Source organism: Magnolia sinica, chromosome 10, assembly GCF_029962835.1.
Source record: "Magnolia sinica isolate HGM2019 chromosome 10, MsV1, whole genome shotgun sequence".
Taxonomy (NCBI): Eukaryota; Viridiplantae; Streptophyta; class Magnoliopsida; order Magnoliales; family Magnoliaceae; genus Magnolia; species Magnolia sinica.
The window spans coordinates 43,349,354-43,370,552 of NC_080582.1; the positions used below are offsets into that span (position 1 = coordinate 43,349,354).

Consider the following 21,199-nt stretch of genomic DNA (forward strand, 5'->3'; position numbering starts at 1 on the left):
ACAACCATGCACCCATAAAAAGATTTGAAATGATTTTTTTTTTTCTTCTTTTTAATTTTTTTTAAATTTTAAATAAACAGATTTTTGGTGATATTATCAAAATATCGCAAATAAACTGGTTGATACAAGCTACACCTGGAATTTACATAGTAAGAAATATTATTGATATTGAAACATTGGCGATCCAAGCGACACCTAGAATTTATATAGTAAAAAATATTTGCAGTACATATTGTGATATTAGTACATTCGTGATACCAAGCGATACATTGCCGATACTTGAAATTTTTGAGACTACTAGTGTTATCGGTATTGCCGAGCTGTGAGATACAGGTAATGTCGGTGATATTTCGATAATATCGGGAATACTCCGAACCATGGCTCCACCTATGTCATACCTTGAAGCCGTAGTATATCTTATCCTAAGATATATCAAATCCTCTCTTGGGAAGGGATTGCTATTGGCAAATCATGTTTATTTGAATATTGTGATCTATATGAGTTCATATTGGATTGGATGCCAAAGTGATAAGATGTCTACATTTGGTTATTTTATTGTTATAGGTGGTAATCTCATATCATGAAAATATAAGAAGCAATGGGTTCTAGAAAGGTCTAGCATGGAGTGTAATATAGGACAATGGCCCATGGTGCATATGAGATTGTGGGTTTCAACCCTATTGTCAAAGCATTGGGTTAATGTTGAACTGCCCACGACATTCTATGGTGACAATCAATCTGCTACGCACATCTCAGGAAACCTAGTCTATCATGAGTGGTGAGTGGATCATGCACAAAATTGATTGCCATTTCATCAGAGAGAATTTAACAGATAAAATTGTGTCTACTCATGTGAACTCTGAAGACTAACATGCAGATATTTTCACCAAAGCAATTGAGGAAACTGGATAGGGAGTAGTGTGAACGAGCCTGTTTAACATCTACGAGGCGCCTTCCATCAAAGCATAGATTCACAATTTGCATCTCTGTCGTACATACTGCTGAATATAAAACAGTGGGGTCTGCTGCCAAAATTTAACTGTTGATTCGCTGTCCCGATTCATCCCTGCCTCAGATATGGCTGTCAATCCTAGATTGAGTGCCATCATCCACCATCCTCCACAACCCGTCATCCCCATTATCAACCACAGCTCTGTAGCCCTTCATCCCCATCTACAGCAACCCCTTATTTGAGCACATCGCTAAAAATGAAATCATCTTCACCCGAAAATTGATGTCGTCTCCAAACTGAACCCATCACCGGCTCAAACTCATCACCAGTAATTGAACTCCCAAAATTGAACGCTTGAAAATCTATCTGCACACAGTTATCGATACGGTTATGAACAGTCAGAAATTTTTTTGTTCTTAAAAAAATCCAAAAAAAAATAAAATCCATTAAATCTAAAAAATTCTAAATATTCCAAATATGCATTCATTTATAATTTTGAATGTGGCGTAACGATCCACTCTTTGGTGATAAAGCTGTATCGGGTGGTTTGCTAAATTTATGAACTTGACAGCCTGGAATTGACTGCAAAACTCATAGATTTAAATTTCTAACTTTCTAATACTAATGATAGATATATTAGAATGAATTTAATATTAAAATATCTCACATGTGTAGGTGTTTGCTCATTTTTAAAAATTAATCGAAAATAGTCCGAAAATAAAAAAATACAAAAAATAAATGGTTTGCATAATGGACTTGGCTGTTACTGTTATGTATCAACCGTTATGGCCGATACATAACCGATTTGGTACACCTTGGGATATGGAACTTCTTAAATTTGCTTCTACCACAAGTTTCTCAATTTGGAAACCTTCATCCTCTCTTTTCCTTATGTGGTAAGGATGCTAACCATAGAAAGGATACGGGCATTCTAAATAAGCAAACATGTTGGATTCTTTCCTCCATGTGTTGTCAGTTAGCCATAGTAGTTTCCTAATTTGTGCTTAATTAGGGGATCTCCCAAATTGAAAGTGTACATATACTTGGGCCCCATGTGTGTGGATGAAAGAGCCATCATCCCAACCCTTCATGGTGTGTGCATCCCATGTCCAACAAGCATGAAAATTCATGTGAGGTCAACTACATGCTGCCTCCACTCAATTAAATCAATCTAGGCTGTTGATCATTAATGCGCCCTCATTGGACCATCCTATGGTTGAACCAGCCATATGCGAAGGCTGTAGGAGTATGATCATATGTTGGACCAACTATTATAATGAGCACCAAGTAGTTGGTTGTATGGATCATGCACAATTGGACAAGATGTGAGTGCTTGAAACTTAATCGGGTCATATTTCTTCCATCAAAGGTCGGATTAATAAGAATTTTGTGTATATGTACTTTGTGATTCGATCTGACTAATGGATTTAGGGATCTTATGTTTGATTTTTAGATCTGGTTCAGTTTTGATCAGGGCCATTGATCTTGTTTTAACAGATCTCAACTGTTGATGATCCAATTGGGCTGAACTTTGTCAATAGTTCAATCTCGATGTGCCGAACACATATAATGGCTAGTGTTCAAAATATCGGTGTGGCATTACGTATTGCATCCTTGGGATACAAATACGTAACAGTTATCGCACAGGATATATCGTTTGTATTGGGTAAATTATCGCACTTTTTGGGAAACATGGGGAAACATTAGGAAAATGGTTGAATTTTTTAATGAAACTTCAAGGACTGTTAAAAAAGACCTTAATACACACATCATAACATCTAAAAAAAGAAGTGTACATAATAGGTTTCCTTTGTCTGTTCCTAAGCTATGCGCTGTCTGACTAAACTAATGCAACCAAATTGAAATTGAATGCATAACATTTAGACTGTATGTGATGATCATTTCATCAAACACTCTTAAATACTTCGAAATTAATCTCAATTGACAACTGGTTGAAGGAAAATTTTGAAAAAAATCAATATTTTAATAAAATTTATTAATTTTTAATTAAAAATATTTTTTATTTTTTGGAAATTCACAAGGACGTAACAAATCAGTAGATCAGCCCTCATACATGCTTGATTTCATGTTTCGAGTGCAACATTGCAAGCAGTTTGGGAGAAATTGTGAAAATTTTGAATTTTCCCAAACTCAGACTACCTATACTCAAATTTCGAAATTGGAGTGTATGTGATGATCATTTCATCAAATACCCTTAAATACTGTGAAATTAGTCTCAATTGATAGCTGGTTGAAGGAATTTTTTGAAAAAAACATGGAGAACGTGGAGAACCAATGCATATCGAAATCAAAGCTGCAACTCTATGATTTTTCATGGAAAACATGAAGAAACAATGGATTTGTAACCATTTGACACTGATTTAACATAATTTCAACAAAAAAAGGGGACCGGAAATTGAAAATACTTACCATATCGAACATGTGGGATGTATTGGTACTACTTGTTTGTTTCATATGACACAGGTGGGATAGAAGATGCATTGTGGGATATATCGACAGATATCATCGATATTTAAGACATTGATAATGGCTTGGATGGACTTGACCTGTGGATCATTCGATCTATGAGTTTTGGTCAAATCTGTCCATGGTGTTTATATTGCTAGATCTGTGCCGTATACTTTTCCAATTTGTGGATGGGGCATGTCTAGGTTGCTGTGTATAATGTCTGGATGTATCTGATAGCATACAAGGATTGAAGGATGTCCTGGATTATTATATGCGGCTATGTGGTCAAGTGCATGGGATGGTGCTCGTAAGCCAAAATGTCATTGGATTTTGTAGATCATTTGTTGTGCATGCATTGATGCTGTTTGTAGGATATGCATATGATGGTGCATGTAAGCCAAAACATTATTGGATTTTGTAAATTATTAGTTGTGCATGCGTTGATGCTATGCATAGGATATGCATATGATGGTGCACATAAGCCAAAGCATGCATATTCTCTGTATGTGATGATGTGATGGCTCGGTTGATGTTATGATCTATGTGCATAGGATATGCGTGTGATGGTGCACATAAGCCAAAGCATGCATATTCTCTGTATGTGATGATGTGATGGCTCGGTTGATTTTCTGATTTATGTGCACGTATTGGTGTATGTAATCCAATGCACATGCCTCTATGTTGAGATCACCTTTTTTTTTTTCTTCCTGCGGTTCTGTAGTGGGAGTTGTTGCATTATTTTTTCAGGGGGTACAATTCAACTTGGCTCAGTACCAAAAATTGCCCAAAATGAATGACCGGGCATGAGGTACAAAGTTCACACGCATTAAATGCCATGGCATTTTTACATGTACATGCATGTCTTTTAATCTGCATATTGATTCCTCAAAGAATGTGATTATAGCATGTCCAGGTGATATGGATCGACTCTTGCTTCCAACTCCAAGCCTTGATTGTATGTGACTCTATTGTGGATGCATGCGCGCCCTTGGTGACTTGGACTTGTTTGCCCATGAATGCTATTGTTCCCTATCTGGTTTTGATCTGTTTGTCTAGGAGACAATTTTTTTACTGGACTGTCGAATCCCTTGCATCTCGATATAGGAGGGATTGTACATGTGTGCAGTACCTTGCATGGGTTCAAGGATATTAAAAAATAAGCATTATTCTTGGATGGGGTCTGATGATAGGATTGAAGTTAAGGCTGCGGGACAAGTAGAATTGAAGTTGGAAGGAGGAAAAACAATCCTCATCGATGACTGCCTCTACAGTCTAAGAACCAGGAGAAATTTAATTTTTGTGTCTAGAATCTCTAGATTAAGGTATACCTTCACTTTTTGATTAGACATCTAAGTATTCTATGGCAAATGGCTTGTTGCGTCCAGTGTTTTGATAGAGGGACTGTATACTTTTGATCCCCTTCGTCCATCTCCATCCATCCAGTTGATTCTACTTATCATATAGTAGTGAGTGTCCTAATTGTGGATCATTGAACAGATCTAGAGAAGACAATACCTGCTCCTCCTTGGTCATTCCAACACAGACATACTTGAGAGACTCTTTAAAGATGGTACTCTTTCGAGTGTGCAATGTTCGGAGTATCAGTATTGTTACATGTATTAATGACCAGGGATATGGAAACACGTGTCGGTATTGTCGATATTTTTTTTGAAAGGTGAAACAACTTTTATTATAAAATGCCACAAAGGGCCGAAAAGCACCGATTACAACCCTTCCAACCCTAACCAATCACTATGTTGGGGGCCTTTATACAATTGAGCCAGGATATAGCATCAGACTTTGCTTTTCAAACTCCGATCCGCCTTTATCATGGAATGTATGGTTGTACCTTCCCCCCCCCATAAAGACTAAAAGTTCACCACCAAAACAAGCCTCCAAACCACCCTATCCTTACTCCCCTCACCTCCTCCATTCCAAGTGCGGAAAACTGTCAATTGACCCAGCATCACCCAACAGATCCCAAGAAGCACAAGGAAACTATCCCACACCTTTCGAGCAAATAGGCAGTGAATGAACAAGTGGTTCACCTTCTCCACAACCTTCAAGCACATGATGTATCAGTTAGGACCCAGTAGTGATCTCTTTTGCAAGTTGCCGATCGTGACTCGTGAGAACCTAGTTTCTTCCCACAAGCCAAGCGAAGGTGATCACTTTGGGAGAGGCCTAATAGGACATCTATATCGCCAAACAATGTTGTCAAATGGCATAAGCGATCGCATGCGGTCGACTATGTCTAATCGTTTATGCGATCACACATTTATTTTTATTTTTTATTTTTATGAAGGAAAAATAGAAAAAATTGTAAAAAAATCTACAAAATTAAGAAAAACTTTATTTAATTACTAGAAGTGATCCTGTTTGTTTTTTTACACCTATTTCATTATAATTTGTGTACAATACTTGAGTTATTTAAGTGAAGTATAATAATCAACAGGTTACACACTTACACTAAGACATTTTCTGATTCACTAACAAGTAATAAGTAACTAGTAACAAATAACAACTCATTAAAATATAGAAATTTTATTGATAAATGATAACTTGATGAGTTACTTCACTTAATGTATAAATGGTACAAAGTATAAACAACAAACTGAGTAACAATCTAGCACATAGTAAAAAAAAACAACTACAAGTTTCAATTTATAAACTTCCAATTAAAATTTACAGTCTATACATGCAAGTAATAACTTACAACTCATACTACTATATACATTGATCCCTATCCCATTGTGGCACATCACCACCATCATTGTTATCATGATTATTATCGGAGTTATCTCCGTCAATGCATACTTCATCTTCACCTATTTTTTTCATCATCAGTTCATACAAGTTGCCCATCTACATCCAATGGTTGATCATCTTCTTCTTTTATCTCTTCAATTTCATTATTATCTTCTTCGCCTTGATTGCTACTAGGCCTCATACTACTATTCACCTCTATTCTCCACCTCTGACTTGAAGAACCTTATCCAGGTGCCGATTCAAATGCAACATTCTTGGCTTTGGCTTAGGCCCATGTTACGTCCTTGCTTGCAAAGACCGGATCCTCTATCTCTACAAGCCACTCACTATTTGCTTCCAAATTATTTAGGCAGATAGGATCATAGAAACCAGACTCTTCTTGCCTAGCTTGGAATCGTTCTCGTAGACCAAGTCATTGGGCTTGTTTTGTTAAAGACGATTCCTTTTTTTTTTTTTTTTGCATGTGTGTGTGTGTGTGTGTGTGTGTGTGTGTGTGTGTGTGTGTGTGTGAATCTGGATAACATTCTAAATTTCTAATTGAAAGTGAATTAGTGATGGTTGTTTACTTTTAACTCTTTTAGTCTAAATTCAATATTTGAGGTGTGAATTGCAAAACTTACCGACTCGAACATACTCCAGTTGCGCTTACAACCACTAGCAGAACATGTAAGGCCAAGAATTCTCATGGCTAACTTCTATAGTGCCAGAACCTTCCTATTCGGGTGCACTTTGTATATTGACCACCAGTAAGCTATGCAAATAACATTTTAAGTTAAGACTTTTTACATTGTAAGAAATTATTTCTAAGTTAGAGCAACTTGCCAACGTTCATACTTCATACCTAGCAATTTCATACTCCTATGCCCGATGACTGTATTTTGAGAAAATCCTTGCACTCTTCATGTAGAAGTCCAGCTCTTGAGAAATTTTATCTTGCTATTCTTTATTTGGAACCATTCTGTCCAAAACATCAAAGCCAACCACATGCGTCACTAATGCCACAATCCAATCGGCAGAAGCAAAGAATATGGCCAGATTAAGGATGCAAGCAGCTGAATACAATGGAGATGACATTTGGTTGCTTCATTTCTTAATTATAATATCGAAGATGGGCTTATAATCACTCTTTATAGTTGAAGTGGTCCATGATTTTGTTTCTAACCCTCTCCATCATATTATAGATGTAGCCCATGGGTGGCTCCTCATCCTAATCCACCAATCATATTACACTTACAAGGAATCTGACTATTTTAATGCCTTTAGCACTTCTGTCCAAAACGATTATGAGAGGACGATTTGTTGGACAAACTTCTCCTTGGTCTTCTTTGACCAAAGCCCATTATTCCAATTGGCCGGCACTACAAATGTTCTGAGTTCGATTTCTTTGAATACAACCTTTTTAGTGTTCAAAGGCTGTTGTGAAGCGGGTGACAATTGGACGATGCAAATTATACCCAATGTGCCTTCTCATGCGATGGAGAAGAAGGGCATGCTTGTACATAAAGACCGTGATTCATCTAGCCCTAACAATTACTTTAAGATATAACTTATAACATTAGATCTATATAATGTGCCGCGCATGGGGTCCAAAATAAATGACGCCTCTTCTTCGTAAGAAGGTGACCGATAGCTATATAGGAGGTTGCATTGTCCGTGATAACTTGGACAACTTAATCTTCTCCTATTTCCTCAACTACACTATTTTGACAATTTAAGCAAAGAGTTGACCATGTGGGAATGGGCCGGTGCATCCACAGACCTAAAAAACAATCCCGGTTGGACATTTTACAAGAAAACTAATAAGTGTCCAATCAGATCTATCAGTCCATCCTTCTACCATTAGCATACAACCATAGATTTTCCACGCCTCTTTATATTTGGTGATAAAGTTTATTGTAAACTCAACCTCCTTTTTTAAAAAAAAAACTTTTCCTCAATAATATGAAGGGGGTTTCAATCTAGGTCCAAATTGATCTATCGCTTTTAGCATAATCTTGAAGCTCTTTAATTTTATGGGGTTGAAAGCAACACTGGCTTGGTACAATCACTTAGTGATATATTGAATTATGGTTTTCCTATCTTTTTGCTTATAGTTATTTTCCAAAGTGGTTTGTACATGTCCTTTGCCCTAACCCCTTTGGTCAACCACATCCTCGAGATGTGGCCTACACTCCCTATCTAATGGTCTATATGCCCACATGCTTTTTTCAGTGTCGGTGTTTTAGATCGTCCCATGGACTCAGGTAGTGACTACATCCAAATGAACAACATCATTGTCCTCGTATGCTTCTTGTTCCATAAATGCTTGGATAATCGTAGTGTCATGCCAATTTCGATCATGCTTGTTCATATACTCCATTTCCTTTCAAATCTATGGAGCGACATTGGGATATGCCCTTGCATTTGATACTAGGGTGTGCGGGGTGTTGCTTGTGCCAACCAATGCCATCGGAGCTTACAGACCCGCGTGGATCACATACTATAAGTGACTTTTTGATAGCACTACGATCAAGGTAAATAACGGTAACAAATACCGTAACAGTCACTACCGTTACTGTTACGAGTAAAGGCCGTTGTGGCCCTTGTAACTGTTCGATTTTTTATTTTTTATTATTATTTTTTGGTTAGAAAAGTTTGGAAAAATATGGGAAAAATCCCATTTAATTTGTGGATTGCAAATCTATATTGCTCTATGCATTTAAACATGTTTATAATGGCACAACGGTCCACTCTTTGGTAAGAATGTTGCCTCGGCTTGTCTATTGATTTTATGAACCTGAGTACTTAAAAGCCTTCAATTGGTTGCAAAACTCTTATATTTCATTTTCTAATTATATTTTATCGGTGATTCAATATAAATAAGATAATATGAGAAACAATGAGACAATGATGGACGTAATGTAAAGATACCATACTAGTAACATACGAGTTGATGGATTGGAGAATGAACAATGTGTTATAAATAAAAAAATGAAAATTATTATTGTTATAAAGTTATAGTTTATCGTACACTATTTGTGTCAGTTACACACACCACCTACACCAATCAAGTACTCTAATCACCACCATAAAGAAAATCTTGCTCCCTGTAGTTGATTGACCTCTTTATCGTTGTCATCCTGCTGCTAATAGGGCTGAAAGTTGGGCGGGTTGGGTTGGGTTGGTGCTCAACCCTATGTTAATATTTTCGTTATTACATTAGTATATTATATTTCAATACACATCTTATTTTTTGTACCTATGATCTTATTAATTATATATGTAGTTATTTATCATAAAGAACTTCATTTTTTCTAAACAAACAAGCTAAAATATGGGACAACTACTCCCTTAAAAGTCGTGTTGTGTAGCACAATCTATTTGGGAGAGAGAAATCCGTCATATCTTGAGTCATCAAAAATGACGTGGACCAATGAGACCCAGCGGCATTGGAATTTCTTGTGCCTTCAACAAAGACAATCCACACTCAATTATAATTTAGAAGTAACTTATATATTGATCGGGTTCGGGTTGGGTCGAGCAACCCGAGACCTCAACCCAAGTTTTATGGGTTGGTGTTTATATAGCCCAAGCTTGAGACTAAACCCGATACATCCTTTCCAAGCCCAGCCCAATGTCGGGTCAGTCGGGTTGAACCCGCCCAACTTTCAGCCCTAGCTATTAACGTATTCTGTAATCTTAATGGTGGCCAAAACAGCCGCAATTGTTATCTTTATGATATGGCTCATAAGGGCTATTACGACCTTCATAATAGTCTCTTTATTAAAAAAAAAAAAAAAAAAAAAAAAAAAAAAAAAAACCCCAAAAGCCTATATATGTCTTGTAACGTTGAAAAAAATTCCAAAAACCTATATCTGCCCCATAACATACTATTATGAGGCTGCCACGGCCTTTACAAGGGGCGTAATGGGGCCGTTAATGGCGGTTATAAGTTATTTTTTCCATAATGGCTATTATGGCCGTTATGACCCTAGAACGTGTAACAATTGCCACCATTAACCTTTATGTAATGGCCTTTACAACACGCTATGCTTGCTGCGACTGTGACTATGGAGCAATCCATAGCTCAAGTGGTAGACTGAGTGAAAGATACCTTGTTTCAACACCGAGGTCTTGGTATCGATTCCCTAGTGGGGGTGGTTCGACCGAGGAACTAACCCATGGATGTGGGGCCTGAACTATGAGATAAATGGATTAATTCTGCATGCTCTATTAGTTCGAGCTTTTAGAGCAAGTGGTTAATTGTCCTGCGTCAAATTGGTATTAGAGTGGGAGGTCTCGTGTTCGAGACTCCTCACCGGGTGTGATTAATGCAAGGGCATTTTCACACCGGGCTCGAGTGGGGTGGCCTGCGGGATGCAGGGGCACAGTCGGGGTAGGCGGCCCGTGTGAAGCGGAACCCATGTGATTTGGGGCCCACAGGGAGGGTTCGTCCGAGGACCTAACCCATGGATGTGGCGCCTGGGCTATGAGATAAATGGATTAATTCGCCATGCTCTATCAGTTCGAGTGATGTAGGACAATTAACCACTTGCTCTATCAGTTCGAGTGATGTAGGACAATTAACCACTTGTTCTATCAGTTCGAGCATGGCGAATTAATCCCTTTATTTTATAGCCCAGGTCCCAAATCCATGGGTTAGGTCCTTGGCTGAACCCTCCTCGTGGGCCCCAAATCCATGGGTTCCACCTCACACAAGCCACCTGCCTCACACGGCCCCTAAGTCTATGGGTTACGCGGGCTGCCTACCTCGAGTGTGCCCCTTAGGCCACCCCACTTGAGCCTGGTGTGAAAACGCACCTGCATTAATCATCCTTGGTGAGGAGTCCCGAACACGAGACCTCTCGCTCTGATACCAATTTGATGCAGGATAATTAACCACTTGCTCTAAAAGCTTGAACTGATAAAGCATGACGAATTAATTCCTTTATCTTATACCCTGGGCCCCAAATCCATGGGTTAGCCTAGGCCCCAAATCCATGGGTTTTGCCCTCTCGTGGGCCCCAAATCCATGGATTCCGCCTCACACGGGCCCCAAATCCATGGGTTACACTGGCCGCCCCACCCTGAGTATGCCCCTCAGGCCACCTCACTTGAGCCCGGTGTGAAAATGTCCCTGCATTATCGAGCTTTTAGAGCAGGTGGTTAATTGTCCTGCATCAAAGTGCCGCATATCCAAATCAGATCTTGTGAGGAAGATCATATCAAGGAATCTCGAGGATGACCGACCACGATCTTTACTACCACTAGGCATTTACTATGTGGCATCCCGGTAAGTACCAGATGATGACCCGTATTCACCATAGTCGTACTTATACCTTTACCTTAGTACCGTATGTAGTAAGACTTAGAGTGAGACTGGGACAATGTGGAGCTTGGATTTAGATACGAATATTTGTATCCCTTATATTGACTGTATGCTCGAACAATGCTAGTCCAACATGAATGTGCTTTAATAGGTTATATATATTGGCCATACCCATATGACTCATCATATCCATATTCATAAGCACCAATAGTCTGATGTCTGGGTGCTCCGTCTACTACCATGCCATTTGTGCCAATGATAACCTCTCCATGATTCTCCTCCTATGCCCCTGGCTGGTCATATCTTGACTCGGTGCATTTGTATGTGCAACCTCCTCTAGTTCGTCAATGCTGATTGGCCTCATGATGTGCAGACTGCTGTATGGTGGGGTGGGCAACACCAGAAGTAGGACTAGTAGGTGCATCGTTATCATCATTGCTGCCACTATCATTCGACTCAATTTCTTTATTGTCACTGCTATTTAACCTCTCTTTGATAGGTGGGGACCTCTTTGGATTGAAGATAGCTGCAAGACTTTGTTGTTTCGCTGCTTGTATTTCTGGTTTGTTGATGTCAATTTCTTCTCTGTCTTCTCCTACCTATCTCTCCCTTCTTCCAACCAAGGTAGTAGTGGGTCATCCTCATTGTAAATGTGGTTCAAGCTTACAGGACAAATGTTGCCGTCTTCAACTAAATTCACCACACGCCCTAAATTCCGCATTCACAACTTCATGTTGTAAACTTGTAATGCATATAAACGAGCTGGACCAACTCCTTGGTCTGTAGTCTATTTTTATTCTTCGAATGAATAAGCGGAAAACAACTCTTGTTCTTCTCGCAACTAGAGGAAGTTGTTTGGCCCAGAACTTTGATTGCAATTGCCTTGAGAGTGTGTGCACTCTCTCCATAATGCATCCACCAATCGACTGCTTGGGGGAAAAAACTTAAATTAGTTTGTAAACTATTAAGTTCTAATCTAACATTTTACTATTTGTGCAATAATGTCAATAATAGTAATAACTAATAAACAGGGTGTGCCAAAACGGTTACGTATCGGCTGTAACGGCCGATACGTAACGGTAACGGTGGGAACCGTTACCCGTTTCGGGGTCGTATCGGCCGATACCCGATTTTGTACCCGTATCGGCCGATACGGGCCCGTTACGGGGTGTAACGGCCGTAACGGGCCGTTACGGGCCCGAAACGGTGACTTTTTTTTTTTTTTAAAGCTCTGTTTTTGCTGTTTTTTTTTGAAACATCTTGCTTCCAAACTGTTTCTAACTCCTTCTACTACTAATTTCGACCAACCTTAGTTAGGTATTTGATAGAAAAACACATTATATTATAGATTTTTTTGAATCAAAGCTCGGTGGGCCATTTTTCAGAAATTCATCAAAAATAGGTATTTATACTTTTTTTAATATATTTTGCTGTTTTAATCATGTCATATGATGTGTTAATCATAGTAGAACATGTTAATGTGCATTTTACAGATTTGGGGTGCCATTTAATAATTTTTTAATATTTTTTTCTATTTACGCATGAATTTTGGCCCCTTTTTTTAAAATTCGAAAAATCAGTTTTTAATGGTTGTTTTGCTGTTTTAATCATGCCATTTGATGTGTTAATCATAGTAGAACATGTTAATGTGCATTTTACAGATTTGGGGTGCCATTTTATATTTTTTAAATATTTTTTTCTATTTACGCATTTATTTTGGCCCTTTTTTGGAAAATTCGAAAAACCATTTTTAAATGATTCTTTTGCTGTTTTAATGATGTCATATGATGTGTTAATCATAGTAGAACATGTTAATGTGCATTTTACAGATTTGGGGTTCCATTTTATATATTTTATATATTTTTTTCTATTTACGCATTTATTTTGGCCCTTTTTTTGAAAATTCGAAAAATCATTTTTTAATGATTCTTTTGCTGTTTTAATGATGCCATATGATGTGTTAATCATAGTAGAACATGTTAATATGCATTTTACAGATTTGGGGTGCCATTTTATATTTTTTTTATATTTTTTTCTATTTACGCATTTATTTCGGCCCTTTTTTTGAAAATTCGAAAAATCATTTTTTAGTGATTCTTTTGCTGTTTTAATGATGCCGTATGATGTGTTAATCATAGTAGAACATGTTAATGTGCATTTTACATATTTGGGGTGCCATTTTATATTTTTTTTTATATTTTTTCTATTTACGCATTTATTTCGGCCCTTTTTTTGAAAATTCGAAAAATCATTTTTTAATGATTCTTTTGCTGTTTTAATGATGCCATATGATGTGTTAATCATAGTAGAACATGTTAATGTGCATTTTACATATTTGGGGTGCCATTTTATATTTTTTTTCTATTTACGCATGAATTTTGGCCCTCAAAAATAATTGCAAACACCTAAATGTAAGATATTTTCATATTACATTCATTCTAATATATCTATCATTGATAGTAGATAGTTAGAAAATTAAATATATGAATTTTGTAATCAAATTCAGGTTATCTGGTTCATAAATTTATCAGACAGTCCGATACAACTTCTCACTAAAGAGTGGACCGTTACACCACCATAAACATGTTCCAATTTATAAATGAATGCATATTTGGAATGCTTAGAATATTCCGGATTTAATCCATATTTTTTCATATTTTTTTGGCAAAAAAAAATTTTTGCGCCGTTACGGGCCGTTACGCCCCCGTATCACCGTTACGCCCCCGTATCCGTATCGGTTTTGGAGGTCACCGTTACGCCAACCGATACCGATACGGGACACCTTGCTAATAAAATATTAGTTTATTACCTGGAGTTGTTTGATAAATTGCCTTTTGTGTAATGGTATCGGAGAAGCTACCTTGGTGTAGTGTATATATTTCCAATTGTGGACGATACATCATTTTTGGGGTTGAAAAAGTGCAAATTGTTTTGAAGTCATAAGGAGGCACGGGCTTCAAAGTGTGAGCAAATACTGAAGGCGTGGCCTAAAGTCATGGTGGCATGGACTTATGGCCTGGCCTGTGGCCAAGTCCGCACCATCGCTCAGCCACGTGGACTGATCTAAGCTTGTTTCCTGCCATGCCATCCCATGCTTCCTTAGATGGTGCAATTACCATGTGGTGTGACCATCAACTAATGAGAGAGCACCACGTCATCGCTGGACATTCGAGGAAACCTATAAATACCCCATGGGGGCTTCTCTCTAAGGACTTTTTCATTTCGTTTTCCTCATTTCACTTTCATTTTCCTTAGTTTTAGGCTCTTGGGATTGAGCGGCTTTTCTTAGGTGAAATCTGTGAGAAAATGCACCATTTTTCCTATCTTTGGTGAAGGCGTAGCCATCCCATCTTCCCAACTAAGAGGAAAAGCCGTGCCAACCCCTGAGGAGTTGTCTCAGTTGCAACTAATCATACCTCTTAGCTAGCATGTTTGCCTGAAGTGATGGTGTGGTTGAACCATCCCTCATATGACTTGCACTCATTACTCTTTATTGTACTAATTGCTTATTTCTATGCTTTCTCATAGCATTCGATAACCAATGTGTTAACTTTGGCTCTATGTCACTACCATGGTGATTCAAACAGACCATGAAGAGAGATGCTCTCTATTCTGCGATCCAATATGGATTCGTGAAAACTTCCTACATGCCATATTCAACATGGTGCTCTAGCTCTATTTCTTTGATATGCGGACAACACATTCTCCAATACAGACACAGTTGATACGCTTCCTGTCTAGGAGACTGACTGACACATGACAAGCATACATTTCCTTATCTCAAATCCCCTCTATTATTGTGGATTCACACGGGAAAGGAGAATACCAAGAAGGGTCCTTACCCCAATATCTTACCATGTAAGGAGGCCACAGAGCCCGAACCCTGGTGTAGGATTAAAGATTAAGTCCAAGATTCGAGTCAAACATCGACCTTCCCTCTCATCTCAGGGTGAGGCAAGGAATTCAATCAAATGTTTGTTGTTCAATATCTCAGTTGCTCAAGAAGTTGGACTAGCCTTACTGATCGTGGCTTTTCATCCTCCGCTTCTTTTCGAGCGTGATAATAATCGGCTTTTTGGCCGTAGATTACGGGTGAAGCTCCCTTGTACGGAAGCTGGAACCCCAATAGACGATCCCAAGACTAGAAAAGAACAGTCATAGTGCATGCATACCTCGCATTCTATTAAATATTGCATGTTTTGTCACCATAGAAATACTTATCACTACTTTGTTACTATATTGTATTTTACATTAGAATCAAGATTATTTTAAAGAGATGTAATTAATGGTTTGTGGTAAATCACAACTTGGATTATAACAAGAACCTAGATGATAATAATAAAAGCTTCCCAACTATGCTTGCTCGTCTTTTCCTCCTATGTATTTGGCAATGCAATGAGAGTGGTTTACGAGCATTTTATATGCGGAATGGTAATGAATGCAATCCCTGATGTATTATTTATACATTATTAATATCTAATCCAAATCCCAATCAACAATCGTACATTACATATGGCTTTAAAAACTTTAAAAAGCAAAGATAAAAAATTAAAGACCAATATGTAAAGACTTTTACATTGTACTTACTTTATTCAACACCCTTATTTGCCTAAGTCAAGACTCTTAACCTTTTTTTTTCCGTGTTCTTAAGCCCGATACGAACATCATCGTCCTTGACATATGATTGATCATATCCATTTCTTGGATTTGAGTAGTATCCTACATTACTATAATGAACTCAATATCCATCAACTTATTTAATGGGCCAAAGATGAGAAGAATAAGTTCATAATAAGAAAGAATTTACTTGCTACATGAAGATGATGGTGAAGTTGATTCATTAATCCAAATGGTGTTTATAATCCCGCTTAATAGCAAGTTCGTCATGGAAGCCTATGGTAGGTACCTCGTCGGATTCGACAAGACAAACGACTCTCATCAATAGTTCCATCACCTTGAGGATGTTTACCAAGGTATTCAAAATCAGTTACATAACTTTAAACAGTAACCACCATAATAGAAAAAACAGGCCATAATGGTCCCATAATGGGCCGTAACGGTCCTGTTACAGTTTTTTCAAAAAATAAAAAAAGGCCGTAACAGCCGATACAGGGGCCGTTACGGCCCATATCATAATGGTAATGGTGGTGGCCATTATGGCCACCATTACCGTTTTGGAACACCTTGATGTTTATGATACTTTTGTAATACTTGTTGTCTCTTATAGTTGCCAGAACATCGATTGGTGTCCCCAATGTTTTTTTCCCGTATTTTGTATTGAGTCAATTCCGTGAAGTGAACATCTTGCTCAACTCTCCCCGATGCTCAGGTAAGCTCTAAAGAGCTATAAAGTTGTTGCAAATCTTGTTGGCGTAGGCCTAAGAAGCTCCCTCCCTTTCGTGAACTTCCTCATTATGGTGACTACTATGTTATGGTTATAGATAACCGCTATTACTTCTCTTCACCTTTTAACCAAGTTTGTGACATTCTTCTTTCTAATTTCTTCTAAGTTGAGGTTGATGCAGTGCGCGGCACATGGTGGCCAGAACAAATGTGGTTTCTTTTCCATCAACATTCTTCTCCCTGCCTTGTATGTTGCTTCAATTTCAGTCACAATCTGCACCATGGTTGCCTCTCCAATTCATCCACCATTGTATCCATAAGGTTGAATATATAGTTTGCATTCTTGACTACAACCGATGCATCAATCGATTTATTGAATAATGTACCCAAGTGGCAATATACCATGAAATTGATCATGCTATTTGGTTTGGTTGGGCCAGTCCAACCATCGCACATAATAGTGCATCATTTGCTCTGTCATATGGGTTTAAAGATGGTGACGTACGCTTTCACATCTTCGTATTCTGCATACATCCACTTGCCCCTAATGTCAAGAGCTGTGGATGCCCTCACTCTTTTGCCTGCTTCTATTGGTGCATCAACAACTACATGCTAGTAGGGGGAGTTGGCAATGTCAGGAGGTATGTTGCCATGTATGAATAGCTTGGCTATTGCCCTCCCAAGCTTCTCAACTGCATTTTTGGTTCACATTTGTTTTATCTTCTTATGTTTTGTCGACTCCTTCCTAACCTGAATTGGATGACATGAGGGCCCCCCGGGTACTGTACTATCATATCACCGTCCACATTTCCACAGGAATACATCGTGATGTATATCTCTTTGGTTAAAGCAATGCCATAAACCACCAGACACCCCCCTTACTTCCACCACTACCACCACCCCTCACATACACACCCCTAGTCCTAGTCCCACTCCCACCGCCTCCCCCTACATGTACAGACCAGGTTGTCCCGTATTCGTTACGATACGGCCGTATCGGTAACTGCAATGGCCGTTACGCGATACGGGGCACCCCCCGATTCTGTAGCCATAACAGCCGTTACTGCCCCGTAATGGTAAAAAAACGGCCTTTTTTTTTTTTTTTTGCTTTTTAAGGTCTGTTTTTTCACTTTTTTGAAACTTCTTTCTTCCAAACTCTTCCTAGATCATTCTATTGCTATTTTCGACCACTCTTAGCTTGATATTACAGATAAAAACAACTTATATTAAGAATTTTCTTGATTCGAAGCTTCGTGGGCCATTTTCCAGAAATTCCTCAAAAATAGGTATTTATATTTTTTATTCAATGTTTTGCTGTTTGAATAGTAGAATATGATGTGTTAATCATAATAGAAGATATTAATGTCCATTTTACAGATTGTTGTTGTCATTTTATATTTTTTTATAAATTTTTTCTATTTACGCACTATTTTCGGCTCTTTTTTTCTTTTTAAATTCGAAAAATCATTTTTTATTGAATGTTTTGTTATTTTAATGGTAGAATATGATGTGTTAATCATAGCAGAACATGTGAATGTCTATTTTACAGATTGTTATTGTCATTTTATATTTTTTTATAATTTTTTTCTATTTACGCACTATTTTCGGCCCTTTTTTTTTAATTCGAAAAATCATTTTTTATTCAATGTTTTGCTGTTTTAATGGTAGAATATGATGTGTTAATCATAGTAGAAGATATTAATGTGCATTTTATAGATTGTTATTGTCATTTTATATTTTTTTATAATTTTTTTCTATTTACGCACTATTTTCGGCCCATTTTTTTTTTTAATTCGAAAAATCATTTTTTATTGAATGTTTTGCTGTTTTAATGGTAGAATATGATGTGTTAATCATAGTAGAATATGTTAATATCCATTTTACAGATTATTGTTGTCATTTTATATTTTTTTAATAAATTTTTTCTATTTACGCACTACTTTTGGCTTTTTTTTTTTTTAAAAAAAAAATTTGAATATATTACATGTAAGATATTTTCATATTACATTCATTCTAATATATCTATCATTGATAGTAAATAGTTTGAAAATTAATTATATGAGTTTCGTAGTCAAATCCAGGTTGTCTGGTTCATAAATTCATTACACAATCCGGTACAACTTCTCACCAAAGAGTGGATCATTACACCACCATAAACGTGTTCCAATTTATAAATGAATGCATATTTGGAATGCTTAGAATATTCCGGATTTAATCCATATTTTTTCATATTTTTTTGGCAAAAAAAAAAAGGGTACTGTTACAGGTCGTTACGCCCCCATATCGCCGTTACACCCCCGTATCCATATTGGTATCGGAGGGCATCGTTATGCCAACCGATACTGATACGGGATACCTTGGTATAGACCACTTATAACAAAACGTGTGTCGATGCTCTTCACCTTCGCAAGCGATGCATCCTCTCTCCGACCTCCCGATCTGAAGTGTCACTGGACTCAACAATATTGTTGGACCAATGCCTATATAGTTAGGTAGAAGACTAAACACCTCTTGTCGGGTCGCATCAAGACTGTCCCGTCTTCTCTTCAGCACCTCACTTTTTTCCTCCAACTTTTGTAAATTCTGCTACATTACTAACGTTATTTCTTTTGACATGCTAGGGTGCCTTATAACTTGTCTGTTTTGATGTGCCAAACGTTGCTTCACTCGTGTGATTCTTCCAGTTATCAATCAATTACAGTAGTTGCACTTCGTGGCGTGCCTACCCCCATACACTAACAAAATTGCCATCCAATATCATCACTTTCTCATTAGCCTGCTCCTCCCGTCATCTTTTTTTTTTTTTTTTTTTTTAAAAGTTACAACTCACAATCCCCAAACTATTCTACGAAAGTACAAAACTACAAATTACACACTTTACAAATTACAATACTAAAACAACTGTTGCAACTTATAAATTACAACCCAAAGTCCCTAACCCAAATGGCAAATGCACAAGTTACACTTTACAATGCAATCCTAGTCCCCAAACAACTCTAAAATCTAAGAATAAAACAACAATGTTTTAAATAGCGAGTGTAGTGCTCACCCCTTTGAAGCATGAGGCGTACGCTACATAGCGCATAGCGTAAGCTACATGCCATTAGATTTTTATTCAAGGTTGAGCTTGGTTACCCCAATTTCATGGTATTCTACACCAAATTATCATGATTAATAATGAAATTTAACAAAATTGCATGATATTCGATGCAATCAGTGTTTTAAATATCGACGATATCGGCCGATATATCCCATGATATATCTCGTATCCCACCTATGTGACATGAAACGCACAGGCAGTGCCGATATATATCCCACGTGTTCAATTGGGTGAGCATTTTTAAAATTTTATCCCTTTTTTTGTTGAAATTATGTTAAATCAGTGTCAATTGGATATAAATTCATTGGTTCTTCATGTTTTGCATGTAAAATCATGGAGTTAGAGCTTTGATTTTGATATTAATTGGTTTTTCATGTTCTCCATGTTTTTTTCCAAAATTTCCCTTCAACCAGCTGTCAATTGAGACTAATTTCGAAGTATATAGGAGTATTTGATGAAATGATCATCACATACACTCTAATTTTGAAATTTGAGTGTAGGTGGTTTGATTTGGAAAAATTAGGAAAATTTTACATGGAATGTTGCACTCCAAACATGAAATCAAGCATGTATGAGGGCCGATCTACTAATTTGTTAAGTCTTGTCAATTTTTGAAAATAAAATTTATTTTTTCATATAAAAATTATTAAAAAATTATTTATTTTTTTTCTAAAATTTCCTTCAACCAGCTGTCAATTAAGACTAATTTTGAAGTATTTACGAGTGTTTAGTGAAATGATCATCATATACACTCTAAATGTTATGCATTCGATTTGAATATAATTGCTTTAGTTAGTCATACAAAACATAGCTTAGGACACTATACAAAGGAAACCTATTATGCGCACTTCTTTTTTGAGATGTTATGATTTAAAAGTGTGTATTGAGGTCTTTTTTTGACAATATCTGAAGTTTCGTTGAAAAATTCAACCATTTTCCCAATGTTTTCTTATGTTTCCCAAAAAGTGTGATGAATTACCTGATACAAATGATATATCCCGTGCGATAACCGATACGTATTTATATATCAAAGATGTGATACGTAACACAATACCGATATTTCGAACACTGGATGCAACCAAATGCAACCGAAAGTAATAAGAAAGGACAGTGATTAAAGAGCAATGAAACTGATTTTATACTGTTACTTGTATTATTTTACTAAGAGCACTGAAAACATTACCTAATTTTTATTGAAAATAGAAAAATATAACAAGTCATTGAAAACATTAATTGATTTTAATGTTTTAGTAAAAGA

At 37.2% G+C, this 21,199-nt stretch overlaps 1 protein-coding gene across 3 annotated transcripts in view; it reads left to right on the forward strand.

Moving 5' to 3' along the window:
* Positions 1-21,199, forward strand: part of LOC131258336 (zinc finger BED domain-containing protein RICESLEEPER 2-like) — a 65,761-nt gene that overhangs the window by 31,077 nt on the left and 13,485 nt on the right. Inside the window, exon 1 of one of the 3 annotated variants that reach the window (XM_058259588.1) lies at positions 17,067-17,088. The exons of the other annotated variants lie outside the window; for them this stretch is intronic. The gene's annotated coding sequence lies outside the window, so the exon portion shown is untranslated. Of the gene's footprint in view, positions 1-17,066; positions 17,089-21,199 lie in introns of those variants that run through there. 3 annotated transcript variants of the gene reach the window in all.